The sequence below is a fragment of the Amblyraja radiata genome, chromosome 5 (assembly GCF_010909765.2).
Source record: "Amblyraja radiata isolate CabotCenter1 chromosome 5, sAmbRad1.1.pri, whole genome shotgun sequence".
NCBI lineage: Eukaryota > Metazoa > Chordata > Chondrichthyes > Rajiformes > Rajidae > Amblyraja > Amblyraja radiata.
The window spans coordinates 75,007,339-75,032,505 of NC_045960.1; the positions used below are offsets into that span (position 1 = coordinate 75,007,339).

The 25,167-nt window shown below is 44.5% G+C and overlaps 1 protein-coding gene across 2 annotated transcripts in view; it reads right to left on the reverse strand.

Annotated features, from left to right (window-relative positions):
* pla2g7 (phospholipase A2 group VII) overlaps positions 1 to 15,214 on the reverse strand; it is a 102,235-nt gene extending 87,021 nt beyond the window's left edge. Inside the window, exon 1 of one of the 2 annotated variants that reach the window (XM_033021556.1) lies at positions 15,148 to 15,214. The gene's annotated coding sequence lies outside the window, so the exon portion shown is untranslated. Of the gene's footprint in view, positions 1 to 15,036; positions 15,057 to 15,147 lie in introns of those variants that run through there. The other variant, XM_033021557.1, reaches the window with a different exon arrangement.
* Positions 15,215 to 25,167: the final 9,953 nt, after the last annotated feature.

Here is a 25,167-nt window from a genome sequence, read left to right on the forward strand (position 1 = left end):
ATGTCTCTCCTCCACCCCCCCTTCCCTCTAACTCCCACCCCCTCCCTCTCCCCCCACCGCCTTCCCTCTTTCCCCCCACACCCCTGCCCTCCTCCACCCCTTCCCTCCCCCCCCCCCCCCCCTCTCTCCCTACCCCATCTCCCTCCTCCCCTCCCTCCCCCTCCCCCACACCTCTCCCCCTCCCCCTCTCCCACCCTCTCCTCCCCCTCACCATCTCCCTCTCTCCCTCTCCTCCCCCTCTTCCTCCCACCCCATCCCTCTCTCCCCCCCACACCCCTTCCCTCTCTTCCCCACCCCTTCCCCCTCCCTACTCTTCACCTTCCCTCCACCCTCTTCCCCCTCTCTCTCCTCTCCCCTACCTCCATCTCCCTCCCCCCTCCCTCCCCCCTCCCCCACACCTCTCTCCCTCCCCCTCTCCTCCCCTCTCCCACCCCTCTCTCCTCACCCTCTCGCATCTCCCTCTCCTCACCCCTCTCCCTCTCCTCCCCCTCCTCCCCCCCCATCCCTCTCCCCCCCCCCCCCCCCCCTTACCTCTCTACCCCACCCCCTGTCCCTCTTCCACCATTCCCCCTACCCCTCCCTCCCCACTCTTCCACTTCTCTCCCCCTTACCCCACAATGGTTGTGTTGAATGATGGAGTTAATTCGAAGGGCCAAACAGCATCCCCTCTGGTCCTATTTTTCAACATTGATCATTTGTGAAAAGTCAAGTAATTTGATTTACTGAGATAAGTAAACTTTAAACAAACAGTTTGTGCTAGCATTCTCTCATGATCGCCATTTTCTGTGTGCATCGTGAAATTCATTGGACATTGGGAGCTGCAATTACTGCTCCACCCTTTGGCAAGAAAAGAGTGTGTGTGGTTCTGCTGATAAACCTATTAAGAGATATTTTTAAAATGCAAGGAAAACCACCGTATCACCCACAATAAATAACATGACCTGGTTCAGCAACTTATGTAAGGATATGCAGAGCAGTTATACAAATAGACCACAATTTTTAATTTAAAAACTGTGTTTTAATATGGGCAGAATTATAACACACCACTATTGCAACAAGTTCCACGAAACAGATTAAATCAGCAAGATAATGTTTACATATCTTCCATGGCAACCAGCCTTTCAACAGGAGGGGTGTTCTCTGTTGCACCGGGTACAAGATAAAAGGGGCAATGTAACAGTGTTAACAAGGATAACATTTAGTTTTAATAACCTTCAGGATATCTGGATGACCCTATCAATTCCTAATGACAGAATGCAGCTTTAATAATGCCTCATCATGCCACTGCACCATTCTTGGCATTGTGCATGGCACATCTAAATGGTACATGAATTCAACTAAATCAAATCAAGTCAAGTCAAGTCAAGTTTATTTGTCACATACACATACAAGATGTGCAGTGAAATTAAAAGTGGCAATGCTCGCGGACTTTGTGCAAAAGACAAACAAACAAACAACCAAACAAACTACAAACAGAATGTAACAGAATCACATATTCTTTTTCATATTAAATATTGTGGGCGGAAGGAAAAAGGGGAAAAAAACAGCAATTTTTTTTTTTAAAGCAGTAGAGTGGTACAGTAAAGTTAATCCCTGGTGAGATAGGAGTTTACAGTCCTAATGGCCTCTGGGAAGAAACTCCTTCTCAACCTCTCCGTTCTCACAGCATGGCAACGGAGGCGTTTGCCTGACCACAGCAGCTGGAACAGTCCGTTAAATAAAAACAAGATTAAAATGTTTAAGATATAATTAAGGACTGCTCACATCCCTCCCATTGTGTAGAATATACAAAAGAATATACAACCTCTTCCCAGTTTTTATTAGACCAGACCTCCCATAAACTAAAGACATAGATCTGATCCCCCAACCTACCTTATTACAGCCATTGCTATTTTTTTAAAGCTGTATTTTCTTTGCGGCTGCAACAATATATTCAGCGCTGTTTAATGTTTCTCTTTGCACCACTGACATAATTGTGCATGGTTTGATTGTATTGTGCATGATATGAGTTGACGGGATGGCATACAAACAAAGTTTTTCCACTGTGTCACTGTACACAATAATAAACCAATACCCAGCCAGAGCCCAGCCTGTGAATGTGGAGCAGAACAACAGACAGCCAACCATGTCATCTCTGGGTGCCCGCTCTACCACCACCAAATGGAGCTCAGGGCCTGGGGGACATTGACGCCAACAGAGATAACAACCTGGCTGCTCAACACCCGGCTTGAGATCTAACTATTCCTTTGCCTTATGTTTCATTCGCAAGAAGAACCAATACCAATAGTATATGTACAATAAAGAACAGTGATATCATCTAATGAAGAATTTGGGAGGAGACATCGTTAAGCTAAAGGGCCTGTCCACTTACGCGACTTTTTCGGCGACTGCCGGCACCCGTCATAGGTCGCCGAAAATTTAGAAAGGATGAGGGGGATCTAATAGAAACATATAAAATTATAAGAGGACTGGACAAGCTAGATGCAGGAAAAATGTTACGGGCCGCCGACCCCTGTGTTAGGCCTCATTGCGTCCCCACCATGTTTTAAAAGCGATTTGGCCCAAGTCTATCTTTCTAGGCTAACAAGCTAACCTTCGCCCTCCAAGACGCAGGTAAATTTTCGGGCCTTATTTTAGTGGAAAGGTTTTTACTACAAGTGTATTTGAATGCATGCAAATATAGTGGGAAATAAAATTACCATGAGATCAGGCTCAAGACTAAAAATGACAATGAGCATTTAAAGAAAATCATAAATTATCTGCAATGGATCGCGAAGCCTAATGGCGGAGCGTGGCGGCCTCCAACATGCGACCGACCTCGAGGATCCGGAGTAGAGCCAGGCAGGACTTACCAACGCGAGGCTGGCATCTTCGAGCTGCGGCGGTGTTCGGGCAGCGGCCCGACTCGGCGCTCCAGTGAGGGTGGACGGCGCGGGGCTGAGGACACTCCTGTGAGGGCGGCCCGGCTCTGGCTGGAAGGCGCTCCCGCGTGGGCGACCCGGTGCGGGGCTGGAAGGTGCTCCCGTGTGGGCGGCCCGGTGCGGGGCTGGAAGGCGCTCCCGTGTGGGCGGCCTGGCTCCCGGCTGGAAGGCGCCTCACGTGTGGGCGGCCCGGTGCGGGGTTGGAAGGCGCTCCCGTGTGGGCGGCCCGGTGCGGGGCTGGAAGGCGCTCCTGTGTGGGCGGCCCGGTGTGGGGCTGAGACGCTCCCGTGTGGGCGGCCCGGTGCGGAGCTGAGACACTCCCGTGTGGGCGGCCCGGCTCCCGGCTGGAAGGCGCTCCCGTGTGGCGGCCCGGTGCGGGGCTGGAAGACGCTCCCGTATGGGCGGCCCGGTGTGGGGCTGAGATGCTCCCGTGTGGGCAGCCCGGTGCGGGCTGATGAGACACTCCGTGTGGGCGGTCCGGTGTGGGGCTGAGACGCTCCCGTGTGGAGGGCCCGGTGCGGGGCTGAGGCACTCCCGTGTAGGTGGCACGGCTCCCGGCTGGAAGGCGCTCCCGTGTGGGCGGCCCGGCTCCCGGCTGGAAGACGCTCCCGTATGGGCGGCCCGGCTCCCGGCTGGAAGGCGCTCCCGTGTGGGCGGCACGGCTGGAAGGCGCTCCCGTGTGGGCGGCTCGGCTCCCGGCTGGAAGGCGCTCCCGTGGGGGCGGCCCGGTGCGGGGCTGAGCGCTCCCGTGTGGGCGGCCCGGTGCGGGGCGGAGACGGTGCTCCGGTGGCTGAGGCGGCGGTGACCTGAATCCAGGGCTCGGCCGCGGGCCAGTGGATGACATCGTCGGGAGCTCGCGGGTCACAGGTTGATGCCTGTTTTCCGGTGCTCCCGTGGCAACAGCTGCGTCCGCTGGACTGGAGGGCGGCAGCTTCGACCACCCCCGGGCCGCGGAGCTTGAACCGCGGGACTTTGTTGTTTATTATTACATGTATGGCTGCAGGCAACGACATTTCGTTCAGACCGAAAGGTCTGAATGACAAATAAAGGATTCAATTCAATAAAGGATTCAATTCTATTGAATGAGTGTCAGGGGAATAACTAAATATCATTATGCGAATCACAGAATGCAATTGCTCTTTCAGTATTAATGTCTATTCTGGTGTTGAATGGAGAAAACTCTCCAAAAAAAACCACACAATAATTATTAATGATCTTAAAATGTAAATCATTTTACCTGAAAGCTCCAAGGCCATGGGAGAAGATTACCAGGGGATATTTTCCATCTGATTTAAATGGGGCATCCCATTCAACAGGAACACTGTATGACCCTGTAAGAAAACACACATTTCAATTCTATTGCAAAGATAAAGCCAGTGCTGGAATGTTATGTCAACTCTCCTTTGTTTGAATGTAAATTAAAACAAATTTTTATCTTCCATCACTTGCAATAACTTTGGATTTAAAACCTTTTGTTTTATCTCAATATTTATAAATTTGAAGTCTTATTTTCCACATAACCCATCTACAGTAATAGTTAGAAAACTAAAAAAAAAAGTAACTTGGTAAATAGTAAATACTCCACTATAGCAACGTGATTTGGTCAACTTTTCAAATACATCAGTGTTAAATAACAATGGTTTGAAATTAGCTGATTTATCATAACAGATGTAAAGCAGATTGAAATGTAGGTCTGGGCAGGTGTTCAGCAACTAGTATAGCAAGTTTTCAGCAAAACAATTACAGGTTATGAGTACAAGAGCCAACAGCTAACAATCATTTGAGAACAGTAAATATGTGGGAATTAGTCATTTGATCTATTGAGATGATTGCCTCTCATTATCTTATAGCCCGCATGTTTTGTTTTTCTTTAAATAATTGCATGGCAGTTTAACAGGAAGGCAGATTACTATCTAAATGGTGTCAAGTTGGAAAAGGGGAAGTATAGCAGGATCTGGGGATCCTTGTTCATCAGTCAATGAAAGTAAGCATGCAGGTACAGAAGGCAGTGAAGAAAGCAAATGGCATGTTAGCCTTTCTCACAACAGGAGTTGAGTATAGGAACAAAGAGGTGCTTCTGCAGTTGTATAGGGCCCTAGTGAGACCACACCTGGAGTATTGTGTGCAGTTTTGGTCCCCTAATTTGAGGAAGGCCATTCTTGCTGTTGAGGAAGTGCAGCATTGGTTTACAAGGTTAATTCCCGGGATGGCGGGACTGTCATATGCTGAGAGAATGGAGCGGCTGGGCTTGTATACTCTGGAGTTTAGAAGGATGAGATGGAATTTTATTGAAACATATAAGATTATTAAGGGTTTGGGCACGCTAGAGGCAGGAAACATGTTCCCGATGTTGGGGGAGTCCAGAACCAGGGGACACAGTTTAAGAATAAGGGGTAAGCCATTTAGAACAGAGACGATGAAACACTTTTCTCACAGAGAGTTGTGAGTCTGTGGAATTCTCTGCCTCAGAGGGCGATGAAGGCCGGTTCTGGATCCTTTCAAGAGAGGGCTCTTAAAGATAGCGGAGTCAGGGGATATGGGGAGAAGGCAGGAATGGGGTACTGATTAGGGATGATCACCCATGATCACATTGAATGGCGGTGCTGGCTCGAAGGGCCGAATGGCCTATTCCTGCACCAATTGTCTGTTGTCTATTGTCTAATTCCTTGTGGAAACTCATAAATGCTCCACTATTTTCCTGGGCTGTGTAGAAGTGTCCATTTACAGTTAAAATTCCTCGCTGTTTTTGGCTCCATTGCCAATCAATTTTATGCTGTGAACTCATCTCCTGACCCTTCAACCAACTATTACTCTATCTACATGTCTGTAAAATTTGTGGCAAGAATGAAACTAACTCAAAACATCATTGAAGGTAGACAAAAATGCTGGAGAAACTCAGCGGGCGAGGCAGCATCTGTGGAGCGAAGGAAATTGGCGATGTATCAGGTTGGGACCCTTCTTCAGACCAGACCCTTCTTCAGACTAAGGTGGTAGATGGTAGTATTACAAGATTGTTTTGTGGCTGAGACCCAAAATGTGATCACGCTGCAGTACCATCAAGCAGTCGGCAACAAAAGGGCGTTAAAATAAAATATTAAAGGAGGCTGCAAGTTAAAGGAATTGCTGGAGAAAGAAACACATTTTCATTTAGCTTCACTATACATTTCATTTTTGAAACTATTTGGTTTGGGTCCATAGGCAAGTAGCAAACAAGTCTGCATTCAGCTCTGGATGTTTTTGACAATATCCATGTGAAGATAAACATAGGGGCTAGTGGAGTCAAGGGATATGGGGAGAAGGCAGGCACGGGTTATTGATAGGGGATGATCAGCCATGATCACAATGAATGGTGGTGCTGGCTCGAAGGGCCGAATGGCCTCTTCCTGCACCTATTTTCTATGTTTCTAAGAATTTCTCTCATTAAAAAAAATCTAAGAGTGGGAACAGTTGGACAGAATTGTGTTTTCTTAATGACAATGCACATGCTCACTAAAATCGGCCGTTTCACGGCTTTATGAAAACCAAATAATGATGGCACAATCAAACTGGGATAGAGGAAGGGACAGTGATAGCAAAATTGATGTGAAGGAAAAACATGTACCATACCTTTATGTGTACAATGCATTTATTATGCGAGGTGTAACTTAGTTTTAGATCAGGTATCTTTTGAACTGTGCAAAATACAAATGCAAGGCTGACATGAGAAAGATCCGACCCGATTCCGTATGTGTTCAGAATTGGGGGAGGGGCAGAGACCTTGGACTCCAAAGCATGACTTGCAGCCTGCAGTTAAGATTACACAAATGGGAATGGAGAACAAAGAAAAGCTATGGAAACTGTGGATAATGGTCAGCAGAGTCTGGCTTTAAACAAATGTGCTGTCACCTATTAAGACACTACAGCCAGGAACAAATGGAATGACCAAGCCAATCGCCACACAGGATGTACATCATTAGAATGACCATCAAGGTGGCTGCAAATACACAAAGCTAAATTCTTAATTTACAAATACCTCAGCTATGAAAACCTTGCATTTAGGAAAAGGCAGGTTAGTCAGTTACCAGAAGTTACCAGAAGGTGCGCACCACTGGACTACTGAGCAGAAGAACCACAAAGATGGCCTTGGGACAATCTGACAATTTAGTCATAGACGGCATTGGAAGTTGTAGAGTTAGCCACTGCATTGTTATTGTAATTTCTAAACTCAACTGAAAGGTACAACGAATAAAATAATCTGGTTTGTCATCAGTTACTAATTTCTGAATAAGACACTTGTAGAGTGAACAGCTTCAAGATTCAAGATACATTTATCTGTCACATGTACCAAATGGTACAGTGAAATGTATTTCACCATACAGCCATACGAATAATAAAGAGCACAGAACACGATAGACTTTAACACAGACCCGGTCACCCCTATTGAAATCTCCAAACTCATCAGCTCTTCCAAACCCACTACCTGCTCCCTCGACCCTCTCACCACTCCCCTGCTGAAGTCCTGCCTCCCCGTTCTCTGCCCCTACCTCACTAATCTCTTCAACTCCTCATTGTCCCAAGGAATTGTCCCCTCCGCTATCAAAACTGCTGCTGTCACACCAATCTTAAAGAAACCTGGTCTTGATCCCTCCTCTCTCATTAACTACCGCCCAATCTCAAACCTCCCCTTTCTTTCAAAAACCCTGGAGCGTATCGTTGCGTCGCAACTTCATTCCCACCTCCTTGCGTATAACCTACTTGAACCCCTCCAATCTGGCTTTCGCCCCCCTCCTGGGTTACAGCAGCGGTAGAGTTGCTGCCTTACAGTGCTTTTACAGCACCTGAGACCTGGGTTCGATCCCAACTACAGGTGCTGTCTGTACGGAGTTTGCACGGTCTTCCCGTGACCGTGTGGGTTTTCTCTGAAAACTTCGGTTTCCTCCCACACTCCAAATACGTACAGGTTTGTAGGTTAATTGGTTTGGTATGTGTAAAAATTGTCCCTGGATGTGTGAGTAGGATAGTGTTAATATGTGGGGATATCTGGTCAGTCTGGACTCGATGGGTTGAAGAGCCTGTTTCTGCGCTATATCTCTAAAACTAAAAACTGCAAAGATTTACATGCAAGTACTAGTCTTCAAGAAACATGTTGCGGAGAATATTTCTTACCATACAAATGCTTTAAAATATAATCCGTAATTGTTCTGCTGTATTTAAGAAAATCAGCAAGTCCATTGTAATATTCGTGTCTGGGAATCCACAGTGGCTGTTGATGCTTTTCACGATGAACACATGGGTAGTACAGGCGCAAGAAACTTCCCTGTTGGGAAAAGGAGGAATGTGGAGCACCAATATACAGCAGCTTTGAAGTCAGAAGATAAACACAACAGAAAATAAAGATTTCAGCTGAAGGACATTGTATGAAGGCCATAAATGTAGAACATAACATCCATTGTTCCGTTGTCAATACATACGACCACTAAATACTCTTGACCCTTGACAAATGGATTGCTTTTCATTCCATTAATCTGGAAAAACCCACACATCTAATTACTTTTGATTTCAGAAGATGAAAACATTGAAATGAGAGTAGTACAGAAGTCAAGACAGCTGCTTCATAGATTTTCATAAGCCTGACTGATCCTGACTCTAGGTGCTGCCTACTCCTGCGGTTTCCTCTTAAATGCAGAAGACTTGCAGATTGATACACTAATTGGTTGCCTAAAATTGACCCTTGTATAGTTAGATGACAGAAGAATCAGAGGGAAGGCCGATGGGATGGCAGAGGAAAAATTGAATTAGAATAAATGGATGCACGATGGTTGGCAATTGATGAAATGGACAAAATAACCTGTTTCCATGCAGTGTGATTCTATGAGTGCAAAAGCAGGGGTTAAAACTACAACTGTACAAGAGTCAAGGCATCATAGCAAGTCACAAATGAAGTATTGCATCAAATTCATGTCACCACTCTCAAGGGGAGACACACAAAAATCTGAGAGATGGTTCCAGGGAAATTGTTTTATCTAGAGAATTAGAGCAAAGACGTTTGCCAGAGATCAATAGAATTTCATAATATCATGATGGGATTAGAGAGGGAAAAATAAAAATAAATATTCACTGGAACTATTATTGGACAGCTCTGGGGACATCAAGGACTAGAGAGAAAAGTTTTAAATTTATTCACAGCGGGGTGGGGAGGGGCATTGGGGCATAAGCAAATGATTTTGTTTGTTTATTACACAGAGATTAGTTATTATCTGGAATTTATGGCCTACAAGAATGTGAGAGGGGTTAATCAGGGGTTACAACAAGGAATCATAAGGCACTGGAAGGAAAATATTCCATTTGACTTCAGAAGCAAAGAGAAAGACGAGAAATTATGGAATTGTTCCACCAAAGTTCCAGTGTATGGCAATGGTAATGGGACTGATGTCCTCCATATTTGCCACAACTATTCCATGATTCCTGCAGACATAGAATGATGCCATTTTTGCAGATGTCATCCATGTCATGGATTATAAAGTACACATTTTTTGAGCAACTGTAGGTTTAACAGTACTTTTTCTTTGATGTGGATCTTAAGTTTAATTAAATGTTTAGCATCACAAAATCTGAGGCAAATGTTGACGATTGTCTGAACTACATGAAACCTGAACAGAAACCTCTGGAGACTTTGCGCCCCACCCAAGGTTTCCGTGCGGTTCCCGGAGGTTGCAGGTGGTTGCCGGAGGTTGCAGGTAGTGGAAGCAGGTAGGGAGACTGACAAAAACCTCCGGGAACTGCACAGAAACCTTGGGTGGGGCGCAAAGTCTCCAGAGGTTTCCGTTCAGGATTCCTAAGTGGGACAGGGGCATTACTGGCAGGATGACAAATTTCAGCCAGGATGTCAATTGATACATTAAAACTGGTATCATTCTTTTCTTTAGAAGAGGCACAAGGGAAAGAGAACATTTTAGGGACTAAGTCAATGCTTATTTGATGACATTAAATCTGGATTGATTAAAATCAATGTGTACACATCACTAATTGTTAAATGTTTATTAAGTTTATTTTCTCAACATTTCATCTGAAGGAAACAAGAATTTTGATATACCAACCATACCAGAAAAATGACTGATTGGGAAGTAAATACTATTTCATTACGGTTTTAAGTGTGGTTTTAAAAGAAAGAATTCCGATATCTGGACATAGCGTTCAGCTGCAATGCCACTCAACACTCGTTATTAAGGCTCACTTATGATGTGTCAAATAACGTCAGAAACACGAGAAATTCAATCACTTCCAAGAATGAAGACAATTTGATTGCAATAAATGACCACAAAGTGCTGGAACTAACTCAGCGGGCAACCAGCAGCTCTGGAGAACATGGATAGTTGAGGTTTCCTGACCCAATCATTTTATGTGAGCCAGCATCTGCAGTTCCTGGTTTCCACAATCTGATTGCAGTAACTTCTGAGGAGCCTCCCTGCTGTGTGCCACTGGCAACGCCATCTCACCCACCCAGTGGCTGGAGTACTCCCTGAATTGCGCCCATCAAAAAGGCACAATAGACATAATTATACATATACTTTTCCTGGATCTAACAGAAATATATTTTAGGTTTCTATGTTTTGAGACTGTCATGTCTCTTTTGTCTTTCGCAACTGAGATTACTCCTTACCTGAATTGTGTGATCAGTCATGATATCTATACATCCAACAAGATGTGGCCCTTTCCCAGAAGGAATCCCCAGACTATGACTCCCACCATGTCCCATGTTATGCTGAATTATAAAAAATCTGTAAGATAAAACGTTTTAAAATTAGATACACTAGTTATGGCACTACATTACCATCCCCATGAAACAATAACTCATTCCAATTGATCAATTGTACCAACATTTCTATTGGAATTATTTTATTGGCTTTCACTAGTTTCATCAATTGCTCCATTTAAAATATGAAAGGTGAATTTTTTTGATTGTCATTCAATGCATCAAGATGTACTGATGGCTACCCAACAATTCCATTGAACACCAATCTGAATTTTTTTTATTTTTCAGTCTGTACATCAGTGTAATGTATATTATGGTAACTATACCCTTAAGAACCGAGTATCAAATGGTGCGATTTATGTCATGTGATATATTCATTATCTTAGCAGTCTCGTGAATATGTGTGTATGTGCAGTGCACTTTTGTAAAGAAGATCCACACTAGCAACAGCTTGAGTGAAAACCTACCTTTATTTCTGTCTACTTGCCACTACCGTAATATCTTATCCACTGACAAGACCAGTATGTGTTGCCATTGAGAAGGGAGCATTGAAACATCTACTTGAACTCCAGCAATCCCACAGTGCGCTTGGGAAGGCAATTCCAGGATTTAGACAAAATGACAATGAAGGACGGACAATAAATTTCTAAGTCTTGGGGATACAAGGAATTGCAGTTGCTAGAATCTTGAGCAAAACACAAGGTGCTGGAGTAATTCAGTCGGGCAGCATCTGTATTGGGAATGATAGGCAATGTTTCGGGTCAGGATCCTTACAGGGTGGGGCAGTGGTAGATATGCTGGTGGTGTCCAAGATGGCCTCGGCAGACAATATTTCTACGAGATCTAAGCTTTGGTTAGTAGGTCTAATCTACTTAATTTTTAGCACATGGCTGACCTGCTATCCCAGGGACCAGACTGGACAATCTTTACTACGCACTTTGGTAAAAACATCTGGTTTCAGAACTAAAGATAAATTGTGCACAATGCTCCACCTAGGATTGTATATTGACTCTACACAATTGTAGTAACACATCTTTATGCTTACACTTAGATCACTTTGCAATAGAGTCCAGTGTATTGTTTGCCTTCATAATTGCTTGCGGTATCCACATTACATTTCATTGACTTATGTGCATGGACACCCAGATCCTTTTGAATATCAACATTTACCAATCTATGGAGATACAGGAGACTACAGATGTTGGAATCTGCAACAAAAAAAGGTGACTTCTAGAAGAACTCAGTTGGCCAAGAAGCATCTATGGAAGGAAATGGACAATTACTGTTTCAGGTCGGAGACCTTCTTCTGTGCATTCTCATTGGTGCTCATATTCATACGATCATAAGTGATAGAAGTAGAATTAGGCCATTTGGCCCATCAAGTCTACTCTGACATTCAAACATGGCTGATCTATCAGAGTTACCATTGTGTCATCAGCAAAATTAGAAACATTAGTCTCCAAAGCCAAATTGTTAATCAAGATTGAAAATAGCTCTAATCGAAGCACTGATCTCTACTGAGCCCATACATTGCAGCCTGCCTACCCCAGAAGGAACTATTGATTCTCACTCTTTATTTTATATCTGTTAACCAGCCCTCAATCTACACCAGTATATTACTTGCAATTCCACATATTCTCACCTTGTTTCCTAATACCATGTGACGAGCCACAGAAAAGCTTTCCAAACCCCCCCCCCTCCCCCCTCATTTTAAGTATCAGGCACATTCTCAAAGGCTCCAACAGATAACTAAATGAGATTTTTCTTTCACAAATTCAGGGTACCCTTGTTCAATAATTTTCTAAGCATCTTAATATCATATCCTTTATTGTAGATTCTATCTTTTTGCATCTTCCGATGCGAGGTTAACAAGTCCTTTAATTTCTTAAACAGTGGAGTCAAGTTTCTACTCTTCAATTTGTTGAAACTTTCCAGAATAAAAAGTTTGCAACACTTTGCACTTACCTGTGTTAAACTTCATTTGCATTCCTCAGCCCACTTACCCTACTGTCCAAGATCGCACTATAATTCTTGATAACCTTCTCCATTATCTACAATTTCACCCATTTTAGTGTCCTCTGGAAACCTACTAACCATACCTTGTACATTTTCATCCAAATCATTGATATAGAGATGACAATGAGCCCACCAGCACAGATCCAAGTCACACCACTAGTCAGTCACTAATAGTGGGCAATCTTCCACTATCACCCTCTGCTTTCTACAATGCATCCAATTAACAAGTTCTATCTGGATCCCATGCCATCCCATCTAACCTTCCTAAGCACCCAACCGCACAGATCGTTGTGCGGTTGGCCTCGTTCAAGTCCACATGGACTAGGTCTGATGCCCTGTCCTCACTGATCGTCTTGGGTTACTTCTTCAAAAACTCACAATTCACAAGGCAATATTTTCCCACACACACCATGCAAACTATCCCCAATAAACCCATCTTTCCAAATGCATGTATATCTCTTATCCCTATGAACCACCTCCAGTAATTTACCGAACTCAGATGTTAAGCTTACCAGCATATAGGTAGATTTTACTTTAGGCTTTAGAGGTACAGCACAGAAACAGGCTCTTTGACCCACCATGTCCATGCCGACCAGCGATCAACCTGTACACTAGCTCTATCTTACCCACTAGCGACAATTTACAGGTGACAATTATCCTACAAACCTTTGGTATTCGGGAGGAAACCGGAGCATCCAGAGAAAATGTACAAGATCACAGGGAGAACGTACAAATTCCGTACAGATAGCACCCGTAGTCAGAATCGAACCAGAGTTCCGGTGCTGTAAGGCAGCAACTCTACCGCTGTGCCACTGTGCCACCTTCAGGATGCCAGGATTTTCTTTGCAGTCTTTCTTGAATCAGCCAACCATTAGACTTCTAGTCCTCACCCATGGCTAACAACGATGCAAATATCTCAGCTAGGACTCCAATAATTTCTTCTCTAGTATCCCACCAAGTTCTTGGATATACCTGACCTGACCATGGAGAAGTATCTACCTTCATCCATTATAAGATGTACAGTAGCTCCTCTATTGTAACTTTCGCAAGACATCCCCATTCATTTTCAAGTTCTCTAGACTAGTCTTTCTCCAAGATAAAAAACAATGAATTCAATGTGTAACATAGCATATTTTGATCTGAAGTGTAGGCTGCTGAAATGTAAACTGGAAAATGTTGAAAACACTCAGCATGTCAGCCAGTAATTGTGTTTGAGAGAAAGGTTTGCCACTTCGAGTTTATCACCTTTCATCAGAACTACTACTCATGCCTTTCTCCGGTCATAGTCCGTCAATTTGTCCAGATAAATCCGTTTTGGTGATTGCAGCCTGTTAAGAATCAACCGCGAGAGACTCGGATGATCGAATATGGAGCGGAAACAGAAACTGCTGGAGGAACTCCGTAGATCAAGCAGCATATCTGGAGGCAAAAGGGGATATTCTACGACGTTTTCAGTCGAGACGCGAAGATCTACAACATTTTCAGTTCCCTTATTTTAACAATTTTCACCGAGTACTTGCCAACCACGCACATTTTTCGTATATCTTCCTCATTATAATCGAATTTTGCCAGACACGTTTCAGCCAACTCGTTTTGATAAAAATCTAAACTTTTAATTATCTCTTCCTCGTTCATCAGTTTCGCAATCACCCAATTTCATCAAGTTAATACGAAGCTTCTGAAACTAAGTGACACGAGGAACTGCATATGTGGGAACCGTGAGCTAAAAAAAGTGCTGGAGGACCTCAGCGGAGCAGACAGTATGTAGAGAGGGAATGGGCAGAAGACCTTTCGGGTTGGGGCCTTTTTCAGACTAAAACTAAACTGATAATGCGTAAAACAAGAACATTAATATGATCGACACAAGGAACTGCAGATGCTGGTTTGCAGAAAGGGACACTGTGCTGGAATAACTCAGTGGGTGTGACAGCATCTCTGTAAAACCTTTAGACGATGTTTTGGATCAGGTCTGAGGAAGGAACCCGACCCGAAACATCGCCTATCCATGTTCTCCAGAGATGCTGCCCGATCCGCTGAGTTACATGTAAGTATCGCATGCACTTTCCAGAAATCTCGCCGGCAGCAAATCATTGTTTTACTCTCCAGCATCCGTTCCTCAAACTCCTCATTCTGCAACCCAGTGTATTTATTGTGTTGTGGACTCCACCGATTAAACCCGTTTTCATGCTTCTTAATTAAATCAGGGCATTGACACATTCCACCGGGAAGTGATTCGTTTCCGTGAACACCTCTTGTCAGTCTAACACCACAAACTGTTGATTCCAAGCTGGGACGTCTCTCTGTGTCGTTTGCTGCCGGCACCGTTACTTCCACGGTCACTTTCGTCCAGGCCCATTTGTTACCGACCTTACAAGCTGGGTGAACAATAGCCCTTTGTCTTTGTTTAATGTGTGGCGTTTTATTGTGCTCGTCAGCCCCGGCAGCAGCACATTCTTTAATAAATGCAACATTTCTTACCGCTTCAAGCTTGGCAGTGTAATCCGGACCTGACGTGACGGCGTCCCAATGAATTAGCCGGGGCCACTCCTGCAGAAACCTCCCTCCCACCGAGTCCGACCGTCCCCCTTCAGGTCCCAGCCTGTCACTATGATGGGATCCCACGCTCGTCCGCACACCGGATGCGCTGCAAGTGCCTCCTTATCGTCCAGCTCGCCACAATTACTACAGAATAAGCTAGGTGTACAATGTCCAAGTTCAGAAACCGCACAGAATCGTAACGTGTGGTTTTCTCTAATGCACTCGAGAAATCAGCGGCCGGTTTGCACTGGGATCGTCAATCACAAAAAAAGCTCCCCAGCCCCTTTAAAGAGGCACAACTGTTAATGAACGAACCCATAAAAGTGGAAGGACAAAAACAAAACTATCATGGCCCGTTGATTGCAGAAGGATACCGATCTGACAGTGGTCTTTGTGATTATCTGTTTGATTACGATAGTGTGAAGATCACTAAATAATAGATACCAATAAATTCAACCGGGAGTCTGGTGAAAGGTTAGAACGTGTGTGGGGTTGGTCACCTCACAGAATCGTCTCAGTTAAACACAGCACCAGCAAGAATCCATCAGGATAAGTCACAGTACCTCGTACATTCCGCGTTGTCATATGTGTAATTAGGATTTTAATGTCTGCACATTCATGGAAAACAAACAATCCCCAGTGAGACTACAGTGGTCTTACAGTGGTATGTGTCTGCACCACTTATATGCAACAGGGTCATTGGTTTTGCAGACTGACTGTGTATTATATAATGTTCACTGTAAGCATTGTGATTGTTAAAGGGCTAGTTCCTTTGTCAGTTTTCGTGTTGGAAACAAAGATGTCTGTGTACTGATGTGTGCAGGCAGTAGTACATTTGAATGAAATGTTATCCATCTTAGTTCAGTCAAGCTCAGAGTTATATAGCATGGAAACAGGCTCTTCAACCCAGCTCCTCCATGCCGGCCAAGATCTCTTGCTGAGCTAGTGCCATTTGTTAGCTAATACATTTCAGTTAATGTACATTGTATGGATAGTGGTGAGATACCAGTGGCCAAGCGAGACACTGCCATCCCCGCATCAACCCCCAACCTCCAGTAAAATCCATTTGCAATACGTTGGGTGGATGCAATCAGCTGACACAAGGCTATACCTTCAAGAAATACCGAGTGTAGTAGGGTGCGGAATACATTTGCTGAGTTGCAATCTTCACATTGGCTAAAATCAAAAACTAATCATTAAAATTGATTTTACCAATTTCCATCCTGGAGTCATGGGAACGGACTATTTGGCCCACCAAAGCCTTCTCTCAGAGTGTTTCTCGGTATGCACTGTGAAGGCCTTCAATAATCCAACTTGTTAAAAAAAAAGTCACCACTGATCTACGAGATGTTTTATTTTGTGTCTGAGCTGGGCCCCAATTAAAGCCAGATTCAAGATACAGGTAAAATACAAAATTCCCTCCTACACTGACCATCAAGTACCCATAATAATAATAATATAATAATAATATATATTTTATTGTCATTGCACGTCAGTGCAACGAGATTTAGTGTGCAGCTCCACTGATGTACAAGAAAGGTAAATAAATACAATACATAAATAAACAAGCTGAAATGATTGACGTGACCATCTGAGGGAGACTGTCCAAAGGGGGTGGGTGGGGGGGCACTCATTAGGGCCGGTTCAGAGCCGCTATAGCTCTTGGGATGAAACTGTTCCTGAGTCTGGAGGTTCGGGCGTAGAAGGCCTTGTAACGTCTGCCGGAGGGAAGTAGTTGAAACAGACCGTGGCAGGGGTGTGATGAGTCCTTATGGATGCTGAGGGCCTTCCTGAGGCACCGCGTGTGGTAGATGCCCTCCAAGGCTGGTAGCTCTGTCCCGATGATCCTCTGCGCTCTGTTGACGACGCGCTGTGGAGCTCTCCTCTCCGCCTCCGTGCAGCTGAGATACCACACAGAGATGCCATACGTTAGTATGCTCTCTGTGGTGCAGCGGTAGAACATTGTCAGCAGCTGTTGGGGCAGACCAGTCTTTTTTAATGTCCTCAGGAAGAACAGTCGTTGCTGTGCCTTCTTGACCAGCGCGGCGGTGTTTGTGGACCATGTGAGGTCTTCTGAAATGTGAGTGCCCAGTAACTTAAAGCTGGACACTCTCTCCACACTTTCCCCATAAATGGAGATTGGGGCGTATTCTCCAGAATGGGACCTCCTGAAGTCAATAATCAGCTCCTTGGTCTTGGAGGTGTTTAATGCCAAGTTGTTATTGGCGCACCAGTCCGCCAGGTTCTGCACCTCCGCTCTGTATTTTGTTTCATCACCGTTGGTGATCAGCCCAATCACTGTTGTGTCGTCTGCAAACTTCACGATGGTGTTGGTGTCGAATGCAGGGACACAGTCGTGAGTGAAGAGGGAGTAGAGCATGGGGCTTAGTACACAACCCTGTGGTGTGCCGGTGCTCAGGGTGATGGTGGAGGACAGGTGCGGGCCCAGTCTCACTGCCTGCGGTCGCTCCGTGAGAAAGTTCAGGATCCAAGCGCATATCGGTGAGCTGAGGCCTAGCTGGTGGAGTTTGGTGGTGAGCTTGGTGGGGATGACCGTATTGAATGCAGAGCTATAGTCAATGAAGAGCATCCTCACATACGTGCCCTGTCTGTCCAGGTGAGTCAGGACAGTGTGAAGGGCCAGAGAGATGGCATCCTCTGTCGATCTATTTGCCCTGTATGCAAAATTTGCCCTGTATGCAAAAAATTTACACTAATCCAATTTCTCTCTCCTCACATTGCCCTTAGCTCCCCCAGATATTACCACTCTCCTGCACATTCAAGATTCAAGAGAGTTTATTGTCATGTGGCCCTGATAGGACAATGAAATTCTTGCTTTGCTTCAGCACAACAGAACATAGTAGGCATGACTACAGAACAGATCAGTGTGTCCATATACCATTATATAAATATATACACACATGATTAAATAAGCTGATAAAGTGCAAATAACAGATAATGGGCTGTTAATGTTCAGAGTTTTGTCCAAGCCAAGTTTAATAAGCTGATGGCTGTGGGGAAGTAGCTATTCCTGAACCTGGTTGTTGCAGTCTTCAGGCTCCTGTACCTTCTACCTGAAGGTAGCGGGGAGATGAGTGTGTGGCCAGGATGGTGAGGGTCCTTGATGATGCTGGCAGCCTTTTTGAGGCAGCGACTGCGATAGATCCCCTCGATGGAAGGGAGGTCAGAGCTGATGATGGACTGGGCAGTGTTTACTACTTTATGTAGTCTTTTCCTCTCCAGGGCGCTCAAGTTGCCGAACCAAGCCACGATGCAACCGGTCAGCATGCTCTCTATTGTGCACCTGTAGAAGTTAGAGAGAGTCCTCCTTGACAAACCGACTCTCCGTAATCTTCTCAGGAAGTAGAGGTGCTGATGTGCTTTCTTAATAATTGCCTCAGTGTTCTCGGACCAGGAAAGATCTTCAGAGATGTGCACGCCCAGGAATTTGAAGCTCTTGATCCTTTCAACCATCTTGATATGATATAAACGGGACTGTGGGTCCGAATCTTACTCCTTCCAAAGTCGACAATCAGTTCCATATAACCATATAGCAATTACAGCACGGAAACAGGCCATCTCGGCCCTTCTAGTCCATGCCGAACACTTATTCTCCCCTAGTCCCATCTACCTGCACTCAGACCATAACCACCCATTCCTTTCCCGTCCATATACCTATCCAATTTATTTTTAAATGATAAAATCGAACCTGCCTCCACCACTTCCACTGGAAGCTCATTCCACACAGATACCACTCTCTGAGTAAAGAAGTTCCCCCTCATGTTACCCCTAAACTTCTGTCCCTTAATTCTGAAGTCATGTCCTCTTGTTTGAATCTTCCCTACTCTCAATGGGAAAAGCTTATCCACGTCAACTCTGTCTATCCCTCTCATCATTTTAAAGACCTCTATCAAGTCCCCCCTTAACCTTCTGCACTCCAAAGAATAAAGACCTAACTTGTTCAACCTTTCTCTGTAACTTAGTTGCTGAAACCCAGGCAACATTCTAGTAAATCTCCTCTGTACTCTCTCTATTTTGTTGACACCCTTCCTATAATTAGGCGACCAAAATTCTACATCATACGCCAGAATTGGCCTCACCAATGCGTTGTACAATTTTAACATTAGATCCCAACTTCTATACTCAATGCTCTGATTTATAAAGGCCAGCACACCAAAAGCTTTCTTTACCACCCTATCTACATGTGATTCCACCTTCAGGGAACTGTGCAGTTATTCCTAGATCCCTATGTTCAACTGCATTCCTCAACTCACTACCATTTACCATGTACGTCCTATTTTGATTTGACCTGCCAAGATGTAGCACCTCACACTTATCAGCATTAAACTCCATCTGCCATCTTTCAGCCCACGCTTCCAAATGGCCTAAATCTCTCTGTAGACTTTGAAAATCTACTTCATTATCCACAACACCACCTATCTTAGTATCATCTGCATACTTACTAATCCAATTTACCACACCATCATCCAGATCATTGATGTACATGACAAACAACAGTGGACCCAACACAGATCCCTGTGGCACCCCACTAGTCACCGGCCTCCAACCTGACAAACAGCCATCCACCATTACTCTCTGGCATCTCCCATTCAGCCACTGTTGAATCCATCTTGCTACTCCACCATTAATACTTAACAATTGAACCTTCTTAACCAACCTTCCTTGAGGAACCTTGTCAAAGGCCTTACTGAAGTCCATATAGACAACATCCACTGCTTTACCCTCATCAATTTCCCGAGTAACCTCTTCAAAAAATTCAAGAAGATTAGTCAAACATGACCTTCCAGGCACAAATCCATGTTGACTGTTCCTAATCAGACCCTGTTTATCCAGATGCTTATATATATTATCTCTTAGTATCCTTTCCATTAATTTGCCCACCACTGACGGCAAACTAACAGGTCTATAATTGCCAGGTTTACTCTTAGAACCCTTTTTAAACAATGGAACAACATGCGTAGTACGCCAATCCTCCGGCACTATTCCTGTTTCTAATGACAATTGAAATATTTCTGTCATAGCCCCTGCTATTTCTACACAAACTTCCCTCAATGTCCTAGGGAATATCCTGTCAGGACCTGGAGACTTATCCACTTTTATATTTTTCAAAAGTGTCAGTACTTCCTCTTCTTTGAATCTCATAGTTTCCATAGCTACTCTACTTGTTTCCCATACCTCACATAATTCAATATCCTTGTCCTTGGGGAATACCGAAGAAAATAAATTGTTCAATATCTCCCCCATCTCTTTTGGCTCTGTAAATAGCTGTCCACTCAGACTCTCTAATGGACCAATGTTATCCCTCGTTATTATTTTGCTATTAATATAGCTGTAGAAACCCTTTGGATTTACTTTCACCTTACTTGCCAAAGCAACCTCATATCTTCTTTTAGCTTTTCTAATTTCTTTCTTAAGATTCTTTTTACATTCTTTATACTCCTCAAGCACCTCATTTACTCCATGCTGCCTATAATTATTGTAGATCTCTCTCTTTTTCCGAACCAAGTGTCCAATTTCCCTTGAAAACCATGGCTCTTTCCAATTTTTACTATTTCCTTTCAACCGATCAGGGACATAAACCAGTTTAGAACAAAACCAGTTCCTTGGTTTTGCTGGTGTTGTGGGACAGGTTATTGTGCTGGCACCATATGGACAGTCGCCCGATCTCTCTTCTATACTCTGACTCATCCCCATCAGTGATACGTCTCACAACAGTGGTGTCGTCAGCGAACTTGATGATGGAGTTCGCACTATGACCGGCTACGCAGCCATGAGTATAGAGTGAGTACAGCAGGGGGTGAGCACGCAGCCTTGAGGTGCTCCCCTGCTGATTGTTATTGAGGCTGACACATTTCCACCAATACGAACAGACTGTGGTCTACGTGAATGAGGAAGTCGAGGATCCAATTGCAGAGGGATGCGCAGAGACCCAGTTCTGAGAGTTTGGTAACCAGCTTGGAGGGGATGATTGTGTTAAATGCCGAGCTGTAATCAATGAATAACAGCCTGACATATGCGTTTTTGTTGTCCAAGTGGTCCAGAGTGGAGTGGAGGGCCAGCGAGTTAGCATCCACCGTTGATCTGTTGTGGCAGTAAGCGAACTGCAGTGGGTTCAGGTTTTTGTCGAGGTAGGAGTTGATTTGCGCCATGATCAACCTCTCAAAGCACTTCATCTCCACAGGTATTAGTGCCACTGGTCGATAGTCATTGAGGCACGTCACCTTACTCTTCTTGGGCACTGGTATAATTGATGCCCTTTTAAAGCAGGTGGGGACCTCAGACCTCAGAAGTGAGAGATTGAAAATGTCTGTAAAAACTCCAGCCAGTTGGTCCACACAGGTTTTTAGAACACGACCGGGTTACCCGATCCGGGTATACCATCAGGACCAGGCGCTTTTCGAGGGTTCACCCCTCTGAAGGATTTCTTGACGTTGGCCTCTGCGACTGAGACTGAAGTACCATCACAGCGAATGGGGGCTCGGGAAGGCACATCAGTATTCTCCCTATCAAAGCGTGCGTAAAACGCATTGGGCTCGCCAGTGAGTGATGTTTCGCCGACATTCGAGCTGCCTCCTGGTTTCTAATCACAGGCTTGACAATCATTTCGCTGAACACCTCCGCTCAGTCCGCCTAGACCTATCCGATCTCCTGATTGCTAAACGCTTTAACCTGCTCCCATTTTCACACTGACTTTTCTGTCCTGAGCCTCTTCCACTGTCAGAGTGAGATCCAATGAAAATTGGAGGAACAACACCTCATATTTCGCTTGGGCAGCTTACAACCCAGTGGTATGAATATTTATTTCCCTAACTTCAAGTAACCCTTGCTTTCCCTCCCTCTCCATCCCTCTCATCCTAGTTCTCAGACTAATTCCACTGACCTCCTGATTCAATATTATTGATTGCATGCCTCTTTGTCACCTTCCCCTCAGCTAACAATGTGCCATTCTACATTTCCCCTTTGATCTGTGTTTTCACACCTCATCCTTCCATATCTCTGTCTCCCTCTCTCCTAACTCTCAGTCTGAAGAAGGGTCTCGACTCAAACGTCACCCATTCCTTCTCGCCAGTGATGCTGCCTGTCCCGTTGAGTTACTCCAGCCTTTTGTGTCTATTTCCCCCATAAATCTTATGATTTTTGCAATGAAAATTTCATCCTCACACATACAGATATCGCTGATGCCAGTCACATTGGATGATTGCCTTCTGGTAAATATAGAGACTAATCAGTTCCTGTTGAATTTAGCAACTCATCCGTCATCATGGAAATAATCCTGCTGAATTTTAGCTGTAGGCAATAGGTGAAGTAATGCACTGTTGATTGTGTAAGCTCTCAAATTCATGCACTGCATGGCCTCTGTGGTGAACAATATAGCTCACCCCCTCCATGACACACTGGTCAACATGTGGAGTACATTCAGCAACAGACTGGTTCCACCAAGATGCAGTACAGAATGCCACAGGAGATCCTTCTTCCCTGTGTCTATCAAACTGTACAACTCCTCCCCCTTCAATCATGGGGTAGACTGACTCCCCTCCCTGTGAACCTTTGTTGAATTTGTATTGCCAGTATATCCTTGCTAAGGTAGGGAAGCTGGATCTGCATCCAATATTCCAAGTGAGGACTCACACATGCTCTTCATAACTCAAATCACTCTGCAATAAAGTTCAAACATATTAGTTGACTTGTTTATAAGGACACCCAGTTCTCTCTGACATGAACACCTTTCAATCTGTCACCATTTAAATATGATCTGATTCTTGCTATTTTATTCAACCATGCTACGTTAAAATCCCATCGGCCATATCTCCATTCATTCACTTAGAGTGTCTATATTCAATTGGCATCACACCACCACCAGCGATTCTGCATATTCCTCACAACACCATTCAACTTTGTATCATCTGCACACTTGGATACATTACACTTGATGACCTTATCCAAATCACTGATATAGACTGTGAACATGCAGGGCCCCAGCACCAATGCCTTTTACAACTAATTAGTCACAGGCTACAGTCTGAAAATTAACCCGTTTATTCCTACTCTCTATTTTTTGTCTGTTAGACAATCCCCAATCTCACATACTCTCAATTTATTTATCAAATGTGACAAGAACCCTGTCCCACACATCTCCATTAAACTTTGTCCCTCTCACCTTAAAGTTATGTCTTCTAATCTTGACATTTCTACCCTGGGAAGAAGGTTCTGACTGTTTACCCTGTCTATGCCTCTCATAATGTTTATGTATAATAAAATGAAAATGGAAGGTACTATGTTCAGGATAAGGGAGGGTTGCCGAAGTCACCACTCAAGGACTCAAATCATTAACTATCACCAGTAGGTTTATTTTCCTCGCACAAGGGAAAATATGTCTCAGTCAAAGAATGTGATCCCAAAAACATGTGGATGTAGGATTCTCTGTTACATATTTATATCACTTCATCAATTATCTTTTATATGTATCTGACATCCAACAGCTTTTGGGACTTCTACAGGGTGAAACCGTGGAGTGCGATCTGTCGAGCTCTGGTAGATAACCTTAAGGGCCTGTCCCACTTACGTGTCTTTAGCATGCAAATTACGCAACCTCGTGGTCGCATTGAGCCGAGATGGTCGAGCGTAGGTCGGGCGCGATTACATGCGTACGCACAGCCCTCTGGAGCGCGTGACGTCATTTGAAGATGGACACAAAGCTGGAGTAACTCAGCGGGACCGGCAGCATCTCTGGAGAGAAGGAATGGAGGATGTTTCGTGTCGAGACTCTTCTTCAGTCTAAAAAGAAGGGTCTTGACCCGAAACGTCACCCATTGCTTCTCTCCAGAGATGCTGCCGGTCCCGCTGAGTTACTCCAGCATTTTGTGTCTATCTTCAATTTTCTTGGCCTTGCTCTGGAAGTAGAAGTGGGGGCGGATCCGGACTGCAACTGCCGTGAGCCCCAGGCCGAGTTCGGCGATCATTTGCCTGCTTCTGCTGCTGTTGGAGGTGAGACGTTGCGTCACGCCAGGGTCTTTGACCTGTCCCACTTTGGCCGTCAGTTCCGCGACAGGCCATTGGCGCACGAAGATTTAGTTCACTGCAAGAATTTCGGAGCCCTGCGCGATGTCGGGACCGGCCCCGCACAACTCCATTCCCCTCCGCGCTTCTAAGTAGGACCGGCCCCGTGCGGCCATACGATGCCCGTACGCCTCAAGCAACCACGAGGTCGAGTAATTTGCGAGCCAAGGACGCGTAAGTGGGACAGGCCCTTTAGTGACAAGAAAATCTTTGAAGTTCTCACAGTTATTTGACCTGAGGGTGGAGTACGCAGTAGGAGTGGTTTAAGGAGACAGTTTATCTGTTGTAAACAAGGAAACTGTGCATTTAATTACTCAGCTCATTTATCAAGATACATATCTCATGGACTCATTGTGTTTCATCAGGTCCAACCAGATTGATTGATCAATGACTAAGCAAATTAGAGACCAGATATATTTCACATCAACTGGAGTAAAAGTAATTAAGAGGATGCAGTGAATGGTTTGTCTGGCGATGAGAGGATCAAAGCTAAAGATGTGGAACCTATTATGCAGATTAAGAACTGCAGAAATCTTATGATAAATGGAATGGCACACAACAGATAGACGTCTGAAATTCCTGTTGAAAATATTGGGAAGATCTAATTGTAGATGTTTCGAGAAGGATGGGAGGTTAGAAAGGGAAAGTTGGAGGTGAATGGATTGAAATGTTAAGTAATCGGTGATAATATTATCAATGATTGAGACAATGGGAACAGATTTTTTAATTTTTCAATTATACGCTGATCAATGTGGCTGATGAGTTAACAGACCAATCCTCTATGGAAAAATACTAGTGCCCTCCATAATGTTTGGAACAAAGACCCATAATTTATTTATTTGCCACTGTACTCCACAATTTGAGATTTGTAATAGAAAAAAA